This window comes from Antechinus flavipes, chromosome 1, assembly GCF_016432865.1.
Source record: "Antechinus flavipes isolate AdamAnt ecotype Samford, QLD, Australia chromosome 1, AdamAnt_v2, whole genome shotgun sequence".
Taxonomy (NCBI): domain Eukaryota; kingdom Metazoa; phylum Chordata; class Mammalia; order Dasyuromorphia; family Dasyuridae; genus Antechinus; species Antechinus flavipes.
The window spans coordinates 585,874,393-585,891,659 of record NC_067398.1 but is presented as its reverse complement, the minus strand read 5'-3'; the positions used below and the strand labels follow the sequence as shown (position 1 = coordinate 585,891,659).

Here is a 17,267-nt window from a genome sequence, read left to right as displayed (position 1 = left end):
TGCTTTTGCTAAAAAAAAACAGGTAAATTCCTCTCCCTTATGTCTGATATGTAATTACAGTCAGTGCCTCCTTGATCTCACCACTCATTTCCCCTCTCTCCCCCAAATAGATTAGCTGTTTTCTTCCTCCACTCTTCGGCAGCTGTTCCCTCAAAAGACCACCAATAGTCTTAATTCCTACATCTAATAGTCTTTTCTCAGTATTCATACTTCCTGACCTTTCTGCAACTTATAACTCTTTTTACTATTCTCTCCTCCTGGATACTTGTTCCTATCTTGTCTCCCCGAATATCATTCTTTCTTTATTCTCCCACTTTATAATAGCTCATTTTCTTTCCTTTTTTTTTTTTTTTTTTCCTGAATTGTTTCCTATCAGTTATCTCGGGCTGCATATCCATAAGGCTCTGTCCTGAGCCCTCTTCTCTTTCTACATTTTCTCTCTTAGTGATATCATCAATTCCTATGTGTTCAAGTATGTTCCATGTCCATATAACTATAAAAATAAATCTCATCACAACTCTAGCCTTGCATTATCTGTGTGCTTGGATGTCCTGTCAGCATTCCAAACTGTTGTTGTTTATTGTTGGTCAGTTGTATATAACTCTTCGTGACCCCAAAGAAGTTTTCTTGGCAAAGATACTGAAGTGGTTTGCCATTTCCTTCTCCAGCTCATTTTACAATTGAGGAAACTGAGGTAAGCAGGATCACGCAACTAGTAAGTTTCTGAGGTTGGCACTCTGCATTGTACCACCTCACTGTCCTTTTCCAAATTTAGTATGGCCTAAACCAGATTTATCTTCGGTCTTAAACATTATCCTGCTTCAGACTTCCCTTGTTTATATTCAGGGTACCACTGTTCTTTTAATTAGCCAGGTTTAGAGTCCAGTCATTGATTTTTCCCTCTCTCTTTCATCCCACATCTAACCTGTCGATAAGTTCTATTGCTTTTGCTTTCACAATATCTTCATTCTCTTTCCTGACCTTTCATGTGGCCATTAACCTTAGTTCAGTCCCTCAACTTATCTTCCTGGTATTGTTGTGATAACCCTCTAAACCTCCAATCTTAGCCTTCTCCAATTGATTCTCAACAAAACTGCTTAAATCTTCTTCAGGCACAGCTCTGACCATAAAATGAAATATCTGGATAGGAAAAGGACACTTGTGGATTACTCCTACTCCCTTTTGCTTCAAAAATAAAATGTGAAGTACTAAGTCTAGCATTTCATGCTCTCTATATTATGGTTCTAACCTACTTTTTCAGCTTCACATTATTCCCCATTACTCTGTGTTCTAGCCAAATGTCCTGTTTTCTGTTCTTAGAACTTAGTATTCCACCATGCATGTCTATAAGTTCACAGATGTTTCTCATGCCTTGAATATGTTTCTTCCTCATTTATGTTTTGGCCTTTAAGAATCCAATTCAAGGCTCAGCTCAGATGTTATCTCCTTGAGACTTTCCTTGATCCCCCTTAGGTGGTATTATTATTCCATTGTTCAGTCATGTCCTTTCCCCTAAAAACAACCCGCTTCCATATTTCTCTGTGCCATTAAATGCATCAGCATTCTTCTAAGAGTCCTCAGTGTTTTCTCGGTCTTCTTCACCCCACATATACACTAAGTTGGCATATCTTTCCATTTCTGCTTACAAAATGTTTCTCACATCAGGAATCTTATCTCTACTCAGTTATGAATGACCATTTTAATCCAAACCCTGCCTAGACAGCTGTCTTGCTGCCTCATATTTTACTCCCCTACATTCCATCTTGGCTGCCAAAGACATTTTCCTTTGGAGCAGATCCAGATGACTACTAGTTCTAAACCTTTTTTTGTTTTTATGGGCACCTTTGGCAGTCTAGTGAAATCTAGATATTTTTTGAGATTAGTGTTTTTAAACCTATAAAATTCATAGGATTACAAAGAAAGTTAATTATATTAAAATGCGGTTATCAAAATATATTTTAAAAGTTCACAAATCTCAGGTTAAAAATTCTCCTGAGGATAAAAATATAACCTCCTCTCTTTAGCTATCTTTTCAATTTCATTTCATATCATCAGTCAGAATATACTGACTGTGTACTCTGCAATCCAGCCAAATTGGACTTTTCTCTGTTCCTCAGGTAAGATACTCCATCTCCCTTCATGCCATTGCACTGGCAGTCCCCCATTCCTTGTGTTCACTTTCTTTTCACCATTAGCTCAGAGAATTCCTCTCCTTTTGAGATTCAACTAAAGCTGCTTTCTACATGAAGCCTTTCCTGATTCCTCTTAATTGTTAATGCTGTCTTTCCCAAACTATGTGGTGTTTAACTTCTCTGTATTATGTATGTGGTTACTTAATTATTCTCTCCCCTGATAGAAGGTAGGTTCCTTTTAGAGTAAGGTTTCTTTCATTCTTTGTATCCCTTTGTATCCCTAATGCTCAGCATAGTACCTGGCATATAATACCTGTTTGTTTAATGATTGAATATGAAGGTTTTGAACACCTCTAAGATAAAAGAAGTTGGAATCAGGGAAACCTTAAAGCAAAACAGGGAAAATGAAGCCTATTTTCATTCTGAAATTGCTTCATATATCAGACATTTTAATACATTATTTTAAATTCAGTACTTATATTGCTAATATCAAATTTATGAAGGAAACCTCATTCATTTCAAATGGAACCCAGTTTGAGAAATGCTGATCTGCATATCTCTAATTCTTTCCAGTTCTAAACTTCATTTCAAACTACTCAGGTATACAGATAACTAATTAAGTTAAGTTTGGGTCAGTGGAAGCTCTGGCTATCTGAATGCTGTGGTTAATTTCAACCTAATTCCCACACCTGTAATGATCGTTCCCCCAGAAGTGATTTTAGACAATGTTTTTAGCAACTCTTCTCCAGCCTAGAAAGAAAACTTCCAAGTACTCTCTGTCATTCAAAAAAACTAAACTGATTATATCTCTAGCAAATTATTGACATTTGAGTCTTATCCTAAGTAATCTTATAATCAAGTTTTTGGTACCATCTCTTTGTCAAGATCTATCTTTATCTCTAACTCCATGCATCTCACAACAGTTAGATTCTTCCAAGTTCTTCCGCCCTGAAACTCCTGAGCTGCCCATGATTTGGAAATGGCAGATAGTATAAAAGTATATATAAGAAACAATTGGTGTTACCTTGGTTTTAAAAATTTTTTGTGTCTAACAAAGCTTCAAGTCTGTTTTCTGAAATCACCTTCTCTGCTTCCGGTATTTCTTGACTAGGTACCTGCCTGATTTTTTTTTTTTTTAATTTAATAATTACTTTATATTGACACTCGTTTCTGTTCCGATTTTTTTTTCCCTCCCTCCCTCCACCCCCTCCCCTAGATGGCAAGCAGTCCTTTATATGTTGGATATGTTACCTGCCTGATTTTTGATGACAGACCAGTCTTGACTTCTTTGAAGGAAAGTAGGAGTTTGACTGAAGAGAATCTGCCTAATTGACTCATCCCTTTACAATTTCTGTGAATTCAGACTCATAATTTCATCTAATAATAAAAAGTCATAAAAGAAATAATAAGATTATGTTTAATAGTGCTTTACAATTTATGAAGAATTTTTTGCCCAATTATTCTTTAAGATGTCTGTAATATAAGAATTAATTTCTGTCTTACACATGAAGAAATAGGCTTTGAAAGATTAAGTAATTGGCCCAGAATATTACAACTAGAATATCAAAGCTGAGAGTCAAACAAAAAACTTTTGACATCCCTGCATTTCCTGGTTTCTTATTTGTGCCATATAGAATCACTATCTTTTTTTTAAAGCTCAGTCTGAGTACCACATCCTACATGAAATCTTTTCTTTCTAGCTGCTAATGCCTCCCCCTGGAAAATTAATTTTTATATATTTTGTATTTAATTTTCTATCTGCAAGAAGTTTACCCTCATTGAATGTAAACTCCTTGAGGGCAGGTCTTGTTTTATACTGTGTTGTATTCCCAGATATTTATCACGGTGCCTGAACCATAGTTGCTACTTAATAAATGTTTGCGAAATTGAATTTGTCCTCCTCCAGTCCTTCCTCGTTCATTCTCTTAAGATCTTTCAGAGAACCAGCAACCAGTATATATGGGCTAAGTTTCACATGAATCTATCATTGCTACTACACTCTTTTGTGCTGCTTGCAAGAATCATTATGTTCCGTGCTCCTCTCTCCCACTGAGTGTCAATGAATAATCAGCACCTCACTCCATCCCCTGCCATTGTGCCAGAAGTATAAGGATTGCCAATTTGGTACCACCTTTCAGAGGTTAGAAATATGCTCTTTGGCATATGCTCTTTTAATTATGAAATGTTTTTATATTTTGCAGATTTATGTCTTTCAAAAAAATTGGTTTTTGAAATCTTTGGGATATTAGAACATTTGAAACCATATAGTTTGTTGTGCTTTTATTTTTCCAATTGCAGAACAGTTGTGATGAAATGTATTAAAATTATTTTTATAGGTGCCACATAGTGTATTCACATGTCTTCAGTTACTTTTGGTCATACTAAGCATGTATATTGGAAAACTGGTAAGGAGACTCTTTAATCTTAAATCCTTTAAAAATAACAACAAAACTTTTCCTAAATACAGAAAATAATCCCTTAAATGTATATCTTGAGGTAAGAAGTTATAGAAAATGTTAATTCTTGCTTTTGTTTTCTCTGAAGGGATCTCTAGGGAATACATATTTATTCAGCAGAGAGGCTCTCTCTTTTCATATGTACCATTTTATAAATCCAAAGGAGGCAAAATTAAGGAGAAGTTGAGTAGAACAGCACTCCTCTACTCATTTTTCTTATTGTACTCAGTGGCTTCTCAATATTCTTAGGTTTTTCTGAGTCATCCCTATTGCTAATCCAATAGATGGAAACAGAATTTAACATCTGAGTCTATGAAAAACAATTGAAATACTTTTGGAAGAATGAAATATATAAGGTTTTCTGCTGCCATTTCTACTTTTCCACTGTCAAGGATTACAAATGCAGTTTCCCTGTTGAAGTATTTAAAAATTTTTTTAAATCTAAAGCAACTACAAAAGGACAATTATTTTTTTCCAGGTAACTTGTACTTTTTCTTTTTTAAAGAATGTTATTTTTTCTCAATTATACGTAAAAAAGAATTTTAACATTCATTTTTAGCATTTCTTTACAGATTATGCATGTATAGTCATATAAAATGTATTTCTAAATAACCATATTACAAAAGGGAACACAAACCAAAACGAACAAGAAAAATAGAGTTTTTAAAAAGCATGCTTCTCTCTGTATTCAGATTTTCTCAGTTCTTTTTCTGAAGGTGAAATTTGTATTTTCCAGTAGATTTATTTCACTAGATTCCTTCTTCCTTCTAATCTTAGGAGGTCAGGAAAATCTGGGTTTCATGTCTGATACTGATTATGTGACCCCAAGTAAGCCTTGAGTTCTATTCTGAGAGAACTCAGAATTTGAGTTCTCTGGCAGTTTCATTCAGTCAATCCCCAGTGGGTGAAACACTGCACTAAGCATGGTATTTGGGATATAAAAGACAAAAAAAAAAAAAAAATGGAACAATGTCTATTTTTAAGGAATATGTATACACACATATATAGAATAAATATAAAGAGAATACAGAGCAGTTAAATACAAATAGGAAACACTAGGTCACTAGTGATTTGGGGGAGGAGGAGTGACTAATCAGGAAAAGTTTTGTTTGAAGGTGGTATTGAGCTGGATCTTGAAGGCAGAGTTGGATTCTTTGAGGTGGAGATGAAAAAGGAGTATATTCAAGTCCTGTGGGACAAATATAGAATACATTCAAGTAATCAACTTGAAACCTCAGCTTCCTGTACTCTGAAGTAGGCTGCAAGATTTTTGCATAAAAATGCAAAAAAGTGTGACATAATGTGTACAGTACCATGTAAAATAATGATCTTTATTTGACTTAATCTGCTTCATTTTTTTGTCTCTTTCTTGGTGCCCTTCTTTCCCTTCTCCCACATCCCTCCTACTACTGTAAGAGGTGTCTATCAAGGGGCAGCTAGTTGGTGTAGTGGATAAAGTCCCTGCCGAAAGTCAGGAGGATTTGACTTCAAATCTAGTCTCAGATGCATAACACTTCCTGGGTGTGTGACTCTGGGCAAATCATTTAACTCCAGTTGCCTCAGCAAAAAACAAAAAAAAGTGGTGTCTATCAGCTGCTCCTGATTGTTGCAGCGGTGATTGATGTTAGCTTTCAAAGAACTCCTATTCCTGAGATATGCAATTCATGCTAATTTCATATTAGGCCCATGACAGGCACAAAATCCCTAGGTCATTGAGGAGGGATAGGCTCCCTCTCTCCTTTGTTCTGTATAGCTTAATGGACATAGAAATCAAAACATTTTTCATTAATAATTAATAGACTCAACTCTATATAAGAAAGAGGAGCATTATATATTATTACACCAATATATCAATAAAGATTCAATGACCTTTTGATAGCTGGGCAAGAGTACTTGTAAGTTATTTGCAGCTTAAGTATATTTATCCCTTTTGAGAACGGGTTTAAAGATATTCCTGAGAGAGAGTGAAATGACAAGAGCTGTGGAGAAGAGATAACGTTCTTAAAAACTTTTCTTAGAGTTTTGGATAACAGCTAGAGAAAGCGGGTTCACATACTTTCAGAGTTGGAAGGAACCTTTATATTTATCTAGTCCAACTGCTACCCCCAAAAAACACCAACATACTTGACAATTATCCCGCCTTTGCATTGTCCAGTTCCTCCTGAGACTTACAATTTAAGGAGGGGCTCAGGCCAGGCTATTTTTCATTCCCTTCTTGGCTCTGTTTCTGGTTTGAATGGGCAACTAGGTGGTGCAGTAATGAATAGAACATTGGAGTTATGAAGACTAATAAAATACAGCTTCAGATATTTACTAGCTGTGTAACCTCTTAAGTCACTTAACCATTGTTTGCCTCAGTTTCCTTAACTGTCTATAACTGTTTAATAACAACTTGCCAAAAGGTAGTTATGAAGATCAGCTGAGATAATTAGCACAGAGCCTTGCACATGCCAAGCTCTGTATAAATGCATATTCTTTTCCGCTTCTCTTACCTCTCCTTGCTTCCAAATTTCACCATTTCTCTTCCCAATGTTCCTTCTCTTCTTTTCAATCTCCTTTTTGTGTCTTTCCTCAATTAGAATGTAAGCTTCTTGAGAGCAAGGAATATCTTTTTATTTGAATTCAATAAGTAAGGACTTTATAAATACTTGTTGCCTACCTTTTAAAAATCTTTTAAAGGTGTCTCATTTTATTTTGGGATATATCTGATAAGAGGTTTTCTCTTTCATGAAGCCTAAATTTGCAACTTTTATACATCACTTCTACTTCTGCTCTTTGATGCCAAACAGAACATATGATAGTCTTTCATATACTTGAAGAAGTTTTTTCAGCCAGTCCTTTATCTTTCTAGTTGCCTTCTCCTGGATTTTCTTGACATATCAATGTCCATCCTAAAATATGATACCTTGAAGTAAACAGTACATTTTAAATAGTATTGTGTTCATTTCTGGGAAACACATTTTAGAAAGTATATTGATACAGCAGCCAGAAAGTGTCTAGAGCTCATCAGAAGTAGGAACTTAAGCAAAAAGCTTTGTAGAGCTAGAAAAGAGTTTAGAGATCGTAAAATTCAAACCTTTAATTTTACAGATGAAGAAACTAAAATCAAGAAATTATGTGATTTCTCCAAAGTCATGTGAGTAATAAGTAGCAAAGCTGGAGATTTGAAGTCTTTTGACTTCACATCCAGGGCTTTTTTCATAATAGGATTCTCATGTAAGTAGTCAGTGGAGTTAGTAATAATCACCTTTTATCCCAGGTTCTAATTATTTTTGATACTGATTACTATATAATTTTTGAAGAATGCTTAGTAAATTGGATTGAGAATCATAGATATATATATGAAAATAATCCAAGAATAATTGGGGACCAGGACCCAAACTCAAATAGTTTACCTTTTCTGTTGTATAGTAAAAATATGGTGTGAAAGGAGAGGACAATTATTAAGGAAAATAAAGTTCATAACTATAGTGAACAGTATGGTATCATAATCATAACTGTCAATCTGGTTAAATAAGTTGTCTTAATTATTCCAGCAAATGAATAATATGAGATTGCTATAATACAGAGTATGAGAAAAAGAGCAAATAATAATAATTTACAACTTTGTAGCATTTCAAAATTTAAGTATTTCAACATTTTTTTTTTTTTTTGCCTTAAAAGATTAAAGCACATAGGACAAGTATTATCTGCATTTTACAGATAAGAGAGCCTAGAAAGATTATGTAATAAACCATTCAGCAATTTAGAGGAAAGCAAGTATGATGTAGAATTCACATCTACATCTGCAAAAATAGAAGGATGTTTGAGTACCTTTTTATAAGCAGGCTGCTGTACTATGGAAATTAAACTATTGAGTCTTTATAATGCAGATTGAAAGAGGTGGACAATAGAGGCACAGAGAACAGTTAAAAATCAGGAAGTCCCAGCATGACATATTAAAAGCTAAAGTTAAGGTGATGCCAAAGCAAATACAAAAGAATACATGGCTTAAGAACAAATGGATAAAAAAAAAAAAAAAAAAAAAGAACAAATGGATAAAACTTAGTCGTTGAAACAAAGTTGGGGGAGGGCATAGTCAAGTGAGGACCCAAAATTTGGGTAATCAGGAAAATAAAAGTACAATTGCCAGCTTGGGAAATTTGGAGAGAGAGCTTATTTTGAGGGAAACAGGAAATATGATTTATTGTATCAGAATTCTTATTCAGTTACAAATTGGACTTAAAATTTATAAGATCTTGTGATTTTAAGATTTAAAGAAATAGGAGATTGAAGAATTGCCCATGCATATGTTTTCTTTCTTCCTTTTTTTTTTTTTTTTAAATAATTATAACTTTTTTATTGACAGACCCCATGCCTGGGTAATTTTTTTTTTTTTTTTACAGCACTCACTTCTGTTCTGACTTTCCCCCTTCCTCGACTCCTCCCTGAGATGGCAAGCAGTCTTATACATGTTAAATATATCTTAGTATTTCCTAGATACAACATATGTGTCCATGCATATGTTTTGAAAAATAAAAAAGCTTTAATAATAAAAAAAAAAAGAAATAGGACAAGTGAAAAAAGAGATGATGGGAGTTATTATAGGGAGAATTCTCAATTTAAAAGCTTGAAGGGACAGCAGTATCTAGGGATGACAAATTTCAAAGTGGAGTTCAAATGGTCAAAGTAGCCAGGCATGAAGGTCAAGTTGAGGGAGTGCCTTTCACATGGAACACACTTAATGCATTTTTGCTGAGTAGCAGTAAAGTGGGTTGAAGGACCAGAACAATATCAGATTGTTACGATTTTCATAGGGAAAGAAATGTTACCCATTTCTATGGTAAATTAACAGGTATCTTGAGAACCAAAATAAATTGCATTTAATATATTGAATACTTTCTCATTTCTTTTGATGCATTTCTGAAATGTGAAAGGATTAAACATTATAAATCACTTGGTAGTTTTCTTGAAAGTAGAAGTTAGCCCCAATTTTGGAGCTGTAAAATAAGAATAATTATAATATTTTTATTATTTACCTCAAAGTATTTTAAGAAAAGCACTTTGTAAGCTTTAAAGCACTATGTAAAATGTAAGCTGTTGTTCTGAGAAGACAATCCATCTTTAATTTATTTGGTTAGAGACATTTTTGTCATATTTTGTTTGAAGACTATCAGGCAATGATCCTATGATGATAACTAAAGAATAATTTTAGTATTAGAATTATATTTGCTTAAAATAGGCTTAATAGGCTTCTTTTAAAACTATGCTAGCAACTCATTAGTTTTTAGTTCTGTGGGGTTTTTTAATGATCTTATATTTCAGTAGTATTGTATATCTAATAAAAATCATCTGGAACTATAGGCTAGTTTTCTAATGTAAGTCTGAAACAAACTCAGTATTGTAAATTTGAAACAAACTCAGAAATTAACTATAGCAGTCCTTGAAACTAGTAGGGCTTAGAAATTTTGTGAATTAAATACTAAATGAAACTTATTTCTGTAGATTCTTCCAAACAATTATAGATAACAATTAAAGTTGCGCCTATTCACTGGGAAGATTTTTGTGGAAAATAATAAATGAGGGCTAAACAGACAGTATTATTAAAACTTGGGTACAGATCCTTTCCATCTCATGCTCCCACTAGCCATTTTTTTTCCTTGTAGTAATCTAGTGCCTGCAGAAGGTCCTGGTCAACTTCTACAACATAACACCAGTGTAGAAATAATACAGGGGCTCACTGGTTCATTGCTCAAAACAGATCGGTGTGATTTAATGGAAAGAATACTGGCTTTGAAGTAAAGATGGATTTGAGTTCAATTTTTTTTTTCTCTTCTACTTGTGACCTCTATCATAAAACAAGTCCCTTGGGCTCTCTGGGCCTCTCAAAGAAAAACAGTCCTTGTTCTTAAGGAATTCATGTTTTATTGGAAACATGTAGTACACAGATATACAAAATAGAGGTGGAATACACTCTCTTTTTATAAAATCTCCCATTTCTTCCAAGATACAGCTAAACTTAACCAGCTTTTACACGAAGCCTTTCATGATCTCCCTTACAAATACTCTTCCTCCTCAACTATCCTGTATTTAATTTGGATTCATTTTTATATTTATTAAAGAAAATATATCAATACTGCATTCTGCATTGTAGACACAAGTCTGACAGAAGCCATTTTAAAATATTTATCATTATCAAAGCGTTCATCTGCTGGAGGAAAAAAAATATCCAGACTGGAAGAGTCCCCTCTTATCCTTAAACATCTTTCCAATACAAAACTTTTTTTTTCCTTATCTTTTTCTATAGATTAGGTATCCTTATCTCACTTGGACTAGATGGGCATTGGTCACTCAGGACCAGTTCCCGTGACTGATCAGAACAGGAGCTTTAACTTGCTTCATTTCTGAGTTGATCAGTTCATTCCCATTTAGGCAGTCTCCCAGTCTTGCCATATTGGTGCTAAACTTACTTAGTGCTACTGCATGATTAATTTATCCCATTACAATTCAGTACTCCAGAAATCAAGCTATCCACAAGCCTCCCTACTATCAGGAAATGTAACTATTCAAACCTGACCTACAAGACATTTTTGAAATAACTTTTATAAGAATCTTCAACAATTAAAATTTCACAGTAAGATTAAATTACATAATTTGAGTTAAGGTAAAAAGTTAACATTTTGCCTAATCAGTCAAGGAAGACAGCAAGTTTCTTTTGAAATAATATTAGGAATTTATAAATCATTATTTCTAAAACAGATTAAGTTGAGATTATTTAAATGAAAATGTAGTTGAGCTGCATCATTATTTTTTCAAATTCACTTTTACATTCAGATTTTGTACTTAAAATCTACTATAGATTATGTAAAAAAATAAAGTGAATCAGGACTAGAATTTTTAAAAATGTTTTATAATTTATAAGTATAAAGAAAGAGGTTTTGTGAAAAGTGAATGCTAAATAAAGTGAAATGTATTTTTGCAAGTTAACTGCAATAGTTAACTTTGATATTAGAGTAGATTATGAAAAAAATACAGTTTTACCTTTGTCAGCTGTTTTAAACTTCTGGTTAAACTGATTATATATGTAAATCAGGATACAATCAGGATAGTAGAAGGACATTCCTAAGGTTTAAAACAATTTCCTGGGTTTTTTGGGAAGATTTAGAGAAAGGCCTTTTAGCACTTTGGGAGGGTACTTTATAAAGGATTTATAGAATTATATGGATAAAAGTCACTGAAAAGGGAAAATATGTTGTGATCTGTTTTGGATGGAGTGATGAGATCTCAGAACTACAATTTAGTAAAATACTGTTTGCTGCCGTTGAGCATGAAGACTGGGAGGCCACAGGGTGGCATCATTAAACCATACAAATCTACTCTTAGTGTGACTGGAAAATAGTTCATTAGAAAACCTAGATAAACCAGTAGCTTAGAGGCTGACATTCTTCAAATAAATAAATAAATAAAGTTTCCCAAGAAGAAAGAAATCTGTAATAGGTTCATCCCAATTATTTAAACAAATTCAGTGACCTTCATGATTTCTTAAGCAGCATATATTGCTAAAAAATCTTTGTTTAATATTTATGGATCTCCTAGTAGAAAAGGATGACTAAAAATATTCTATATAGTGAAATCTATTCAGAAGTAGTAAAAGAAAAAAAAAACCCTAAAACAAAAAAAATCCCCCAAATTTAGTCACTTTCTATAAAATAAAAGATGCCAAATATTTGTGAGTAGTTTTGTTTTTAAATGCCTACATTTATAAAGCAATTATAAAATCATAAAGCAATTGCAATGAGTAAAAACTGAAAAATACTGAAGGGATTTTTCTCGGTACCAAAAAATCTCAATTCTTGAGACTTGTTCTGGCAAAATGAGCTCTTATTGCATCTAATTATTCATTCTTGAAAATTCATTGGGAATGATCAGCTTAAATAAAAGCACTATTATGAGCTACATTTGGAAATGTTAATTATACATAATATTTAATGGTATTTTGCTGGTAGTATTGTTATCTCATCAATTGAAATCATATGAAAGTATAAATATATATTTTTTATTCTATACATACATACAGATATACAAATCACCATAGTTTGAAACATCAACCATAAGAAGGCATTGTATTCTTTTGATGATCCTGTGACATCAATTATCTCATTATACTATATATTTCTCTGTCTATGGGTATATGCTGTATAATGAGCCAAAAACCCTGATTTTCCTATGCTAAAAATAAGATAGATGCTTTCTGGCATGTATATTCATTCTCCCTTCTATACCAGTATCTATTTTTTAAAGCAGATTCTTCTTTTGTTTTGTGACCCTGTTCTATCCTAGTTCTATTCCCCACTTTCTTTTCACTGACTTCTCAGTCTCTTAGTCTTTTTTCTACTTCCCATCTTAAGGGAAACAGTAAGATACAGGGGAAAGAAAGCATTAGCTTTAAAATTAGATGACCTGCTTCAAAGCAGGGTCTTCTGCTAGATACTTATATAACTTGAGGGAAGTCATTTTACCTTTCTGAATCTCAGCTTTCTCATCTGTAAAATGAAGGGATTGGGCCAGAAGTTCTATAACATCCTTTCCAGTTTTAAATATAATTCTGTTATTATTGTCAGTGGTCATTTCTTTTTTTTTTAATTATGAAACATGCATTTTTACTTTCTTCCTCTGAAAAGAAAAATAAAACTCTTCCAACAAATAAGAATAGTTATACAAAAAATACTCCCTTTTGACTATATCAAAAAGTGATAGTTCTATTCCCTTGACTTTGCATCAGTACATACAAGTCTTCCTAGGTTTCTCTGAAATCAAGTCTCATTTTTCATTTCTTAGGACACTTAAGTGGTGTAGTACATATCTATTTTTTTCATTTCTTTCAACATGATAATATTCCATTACATTCATTTACCATAATGTTCATTCATTGATAAGGATCCTCTTTGTTTCTAGTTCTTTGCCACCATAAAAAGAGCTGTTATAAATATTTTTTGTAGATATGGGTCTTTTTTTTTTTTTTGATGTCCTTTGTTATAGGACTAGTAATAATAATTATTAGGAATCAAATGTTTGCAGTTCAGCAATTTATTCAGTATAATTCTAAATTACTTTCCAAAATGACTATGCCAATTTACTGCTTGTTGTTTCTTGAGACTTTACTCTTCTCTGTTTTCCCCCTATATATCAAGGTTCATTGATATAGTAGCATGATCACAGACTTGGAGGCAGGAGAACCTGGATTCAGAATTCACCTCTAACACTAGTTATGTGATGTTGGGTAAGTCATTTTATTACTTTGAGCCTTAATTTCCTAACATTGACAATAATAGTAGCATCTCCCTCATAAGATTCTTGTTAGTAAAAATGTTAGTTAAAAAAAAAAGAAGTAAAAGATAATATATGTAAAATGCTTTGCAAATTTTAGATCCAGTGTTTGGTGATGATGATAACTAATTATGTTATCACAAAATTTAAAAGTTGGAAGGGACCTCAGCAGCCAATTAGTCCAACCCATATAAAAAAAAATCCCTACTGTAATATATCAGGCAATAGATCATCCAGCCTCTGCTTGAAGATCTCTGGGGTGGGAAAATCTGTTAATTCTAGAGCCAATTCATTCAACTTTTGAATAGATCTGAGTGTTAGGAAATTTTTCTTGATAACAACTCTCAGTTTGCCTCTTTGCAAATCCCATTCATTGCTCCTCGTTTTGCCCTTTGAAGTCAAACAGAACACTTTTTTCACACATCAGTCCTTGAAGATAATTATAATTCCCTTTACCCCTTCCCATGTCTTCTTTTTTCCAGGTTAACCAGCCCCATTTTAAAAAAATTGATTTTCCTATAACTCAAGGCTTTTTACTATTCTGATTCTCTGAATCCTTTTTTTTGTTGCTGTTGCTTATTATTGTCTTTCTTAAACTGTGGTACATAGTATTGAACACAGTATACCAGAGGAACTGACAACATCAGTCATGTGGTAACATCATTTCCCCGTTACTAGATGCTATATGTCTCAAAACAGTCCGAGATATCATTAACTTTTTTAAGGCTGCCACATCACACTTTTAAGTCATATTGGGTTTGTATTCCAACAAAAGCTCCATCTCTTTTTTTTTCAGGATGCCTACTGTCTTACTCTTGTCTTCATGTCTTATAATTGTGAGATTAATTTTTATTTTCTCAAATATAAGACTTTAGTTTTGTAACCCTTTTGAATTTCACATCCATTAGATTTAGCCCATGCCAAAACAGGTCAAGCAGTTTTTTATTCTTGATTTATCTAGTATGTTAGCTATATTTCCCAGCTTTGTGTGAATAAATTTGATAAGCATAATCTTCAGTCTTTATCTAGGTCATTGGCAAAAATGATAAATAACTCAGGGCCAGACACCTCTTGCCCCATAGAAATTGAGCCATTAACAACTTTTAAAGTTTGACTATTCAGACAGTTCTAAATCCACCTAATTATACTATTGTCTATAGTCTCTTTATTTTCATCACAATAGTATGAATTACTTCATCAAAAGTCTTGCTTTCTTATTCAAACAGAAAAGAAACAATGTGTGTATGTGTGTGTGTGTGTGTGTGGTGTCATTATACATTAAGAGGATATTGTCATATGAGGAAGCACAGTAACCAATAAGGATAAATGACAAAGAATATCTAATTTAAGATTAAATAATGAATATAAATGATTTTGTTACCATAGCATATGGTCAATCATCCAGAAAGTTTGGCATAGTGATATGATAGAGTTTTAATGAAGAACTTTGATTATCCAGATATATTATAGAGTTATCTGTCAAAAGCAGAGTACGTAATAACTTTTTGACCTGCTGATGATAATACATACAGATGAAGGAACTCAATTCCAGTCACATATTTTCAACTTCCTCTATAGGACATCTCTGCTTATACAAATCAGTTCTATCTCAGCATGTCTAAAAATGAGATTATAGTTAAATAAACCACTTAGGGAAAGGAAGCTGCTTGATTCAGTCTTTGATTAGTAATTAATATATAGAAAGACATCTATGTGAATCTACTCAGAAGATCATGTAGCTACACATGCTTAATTTCTATCTCTATGGGGGGAAAAAGACACAAGACCAAAGAACAAACAAAATTCAGGGAACAGAACATATATATTTTTTTAATTTCAGGGGAATTGTTGGGGCCAAAACCTGCCCAACCATATATCCCATGTAATTTACCCCTATGTATATAGATATATAGAAGTATATAGTCCTTTACTATTCAGATCCACCTTCTCCCCTTTCCTGACCCCCAGAGGGGGGAAAAAATTGAGTTAACTGAGATACCTCCCTTTCTACAGTTTCCCCCAGACAATCAATGGTGTGATCACTGGAGTTAAACAGTTCAAACCTAGATTCAGACAATCATAGGATTACAGAGTGGTTTGGAGTAGAGGTTTCAAGCAAGAAACTTTGGTTGAAGATACAAGCAAAGATCTGACGTTAGATGGCAAAAAAGTGAAACTTGGCTTTCATCTATTTTTAAGCACTAGCTTGATTTGAAGCACTTGACTAGATTTTAAAAACTATTTAAATCGATTTTCTTGCTTTCTGGCATTTGATTATTAGTATTGCAAGTATTTTGCTTATATTATGGGTTAATAGGCTTTTGTGGAACAATCTGGGAACTTAACCACCATTTATGACATTGTTTCTATGGGAAAATGCATTTGGAGAGCCAAACAACTGACTTAACAGATGATCTTTTGGAACATGTACATTGGGGACTGCTTGTACTTTCCTAATGGCCCATATTTTTGATTCATCTTTTAGTCAACATTTTTCCATTTGTGCATAATATAATAACATTTTATTGACTCCTCTTTCCAATTCCTGTCCCCCTTTTTTTAGTGCTTTTCCTGCATGTCAGTTATCTATGTACTAACTATATCATGTTTCATTCTTACACTTTTTGGAAATCTCCTGTAGGCCTCACCAAAATGCCTGGACTTAATAGAATATCATATTCATTGTCAGACCACACTTTTCTTCTAAATGAGTTGTCTTTTTATTGTAGATCTGGATTGGCATATTACGGGACGTTTTATTAATAACATTAACAATTCATACAGGCTACACAGTGACCACTAAAAGAACTAATTTTCTTAAGTACAAGTGAGTATTTTATATTGTTGACTTATTCTAATACTTGAAACTTTGAGTAAATTGTGACTTTAGGAATTATTCAGTTTCATAGCTGAGATGAAAAATTGTTACCTATCTTTGGGTCTATTAGACTTGGGAGTGAAATTAGAAGTGTCTCAAGTGTAAAAAGAAACACAGATGATATGTTTTAAATACACTTATTCTGGATACAACACAGACCAAAAAAAGGCTTTTTCTTTCAAGTGAGCCAACAGCCAGCAGGCTCCCAGTCTGTAAACCACAAGAATTCTTATTGAATTTCAAATAGACATGCCAATTGTTTTTCTTTTTCTACTCTTGGTATGCTTTTACCCAAGTACATATTACCTCCCTAAGACACACACCTGACAATGATCTATGTTTTATTCCTTTTTTTTTTTTTTTTAAAAGAATAGTTTGGGGTCTATTTTATGCTCCAGCTTAGTTCATGTTGGAGTAGAGAGGGAAGCTGAGAAAATAAGGACAGCTTAGCCTTTAAAGCCTTTGAGTCTGACACCAATCCTTCTGGCTTACTTC

General features: G+C 33.3%; 1 protein-coding gene across 3 annotated transcripts in view; it reads left to right on the top strand.

Annotated features, from left to right (window-relative positions):
- ANKRD46 (ankyrin repeat domain 46) overlaps positions 1–17,267 on the top strand; it is a 37,165-nt gene that overhangs the window by 1,248 nt on the left and 18,650 nt on the right. The window contains exons 2-4 of one of the 3 annotated variants that reach the window (XM_051970929.1): positions 4,469–4,537; positions 13,759–13,847; positions 16,624–16,721. The gene's annotated coding sequence lies outside the window, so the exon portion shown is untranslated. The remainder of the gene's footprint in view (positions 1–4,468; positions 4,538–13,758; positions 13,848–16,623; positions 16,722–17,267) is intronic. The other 2 variants (XM_051970928.1, XM_051970930.1) reach the window with 2 other exon arrangements.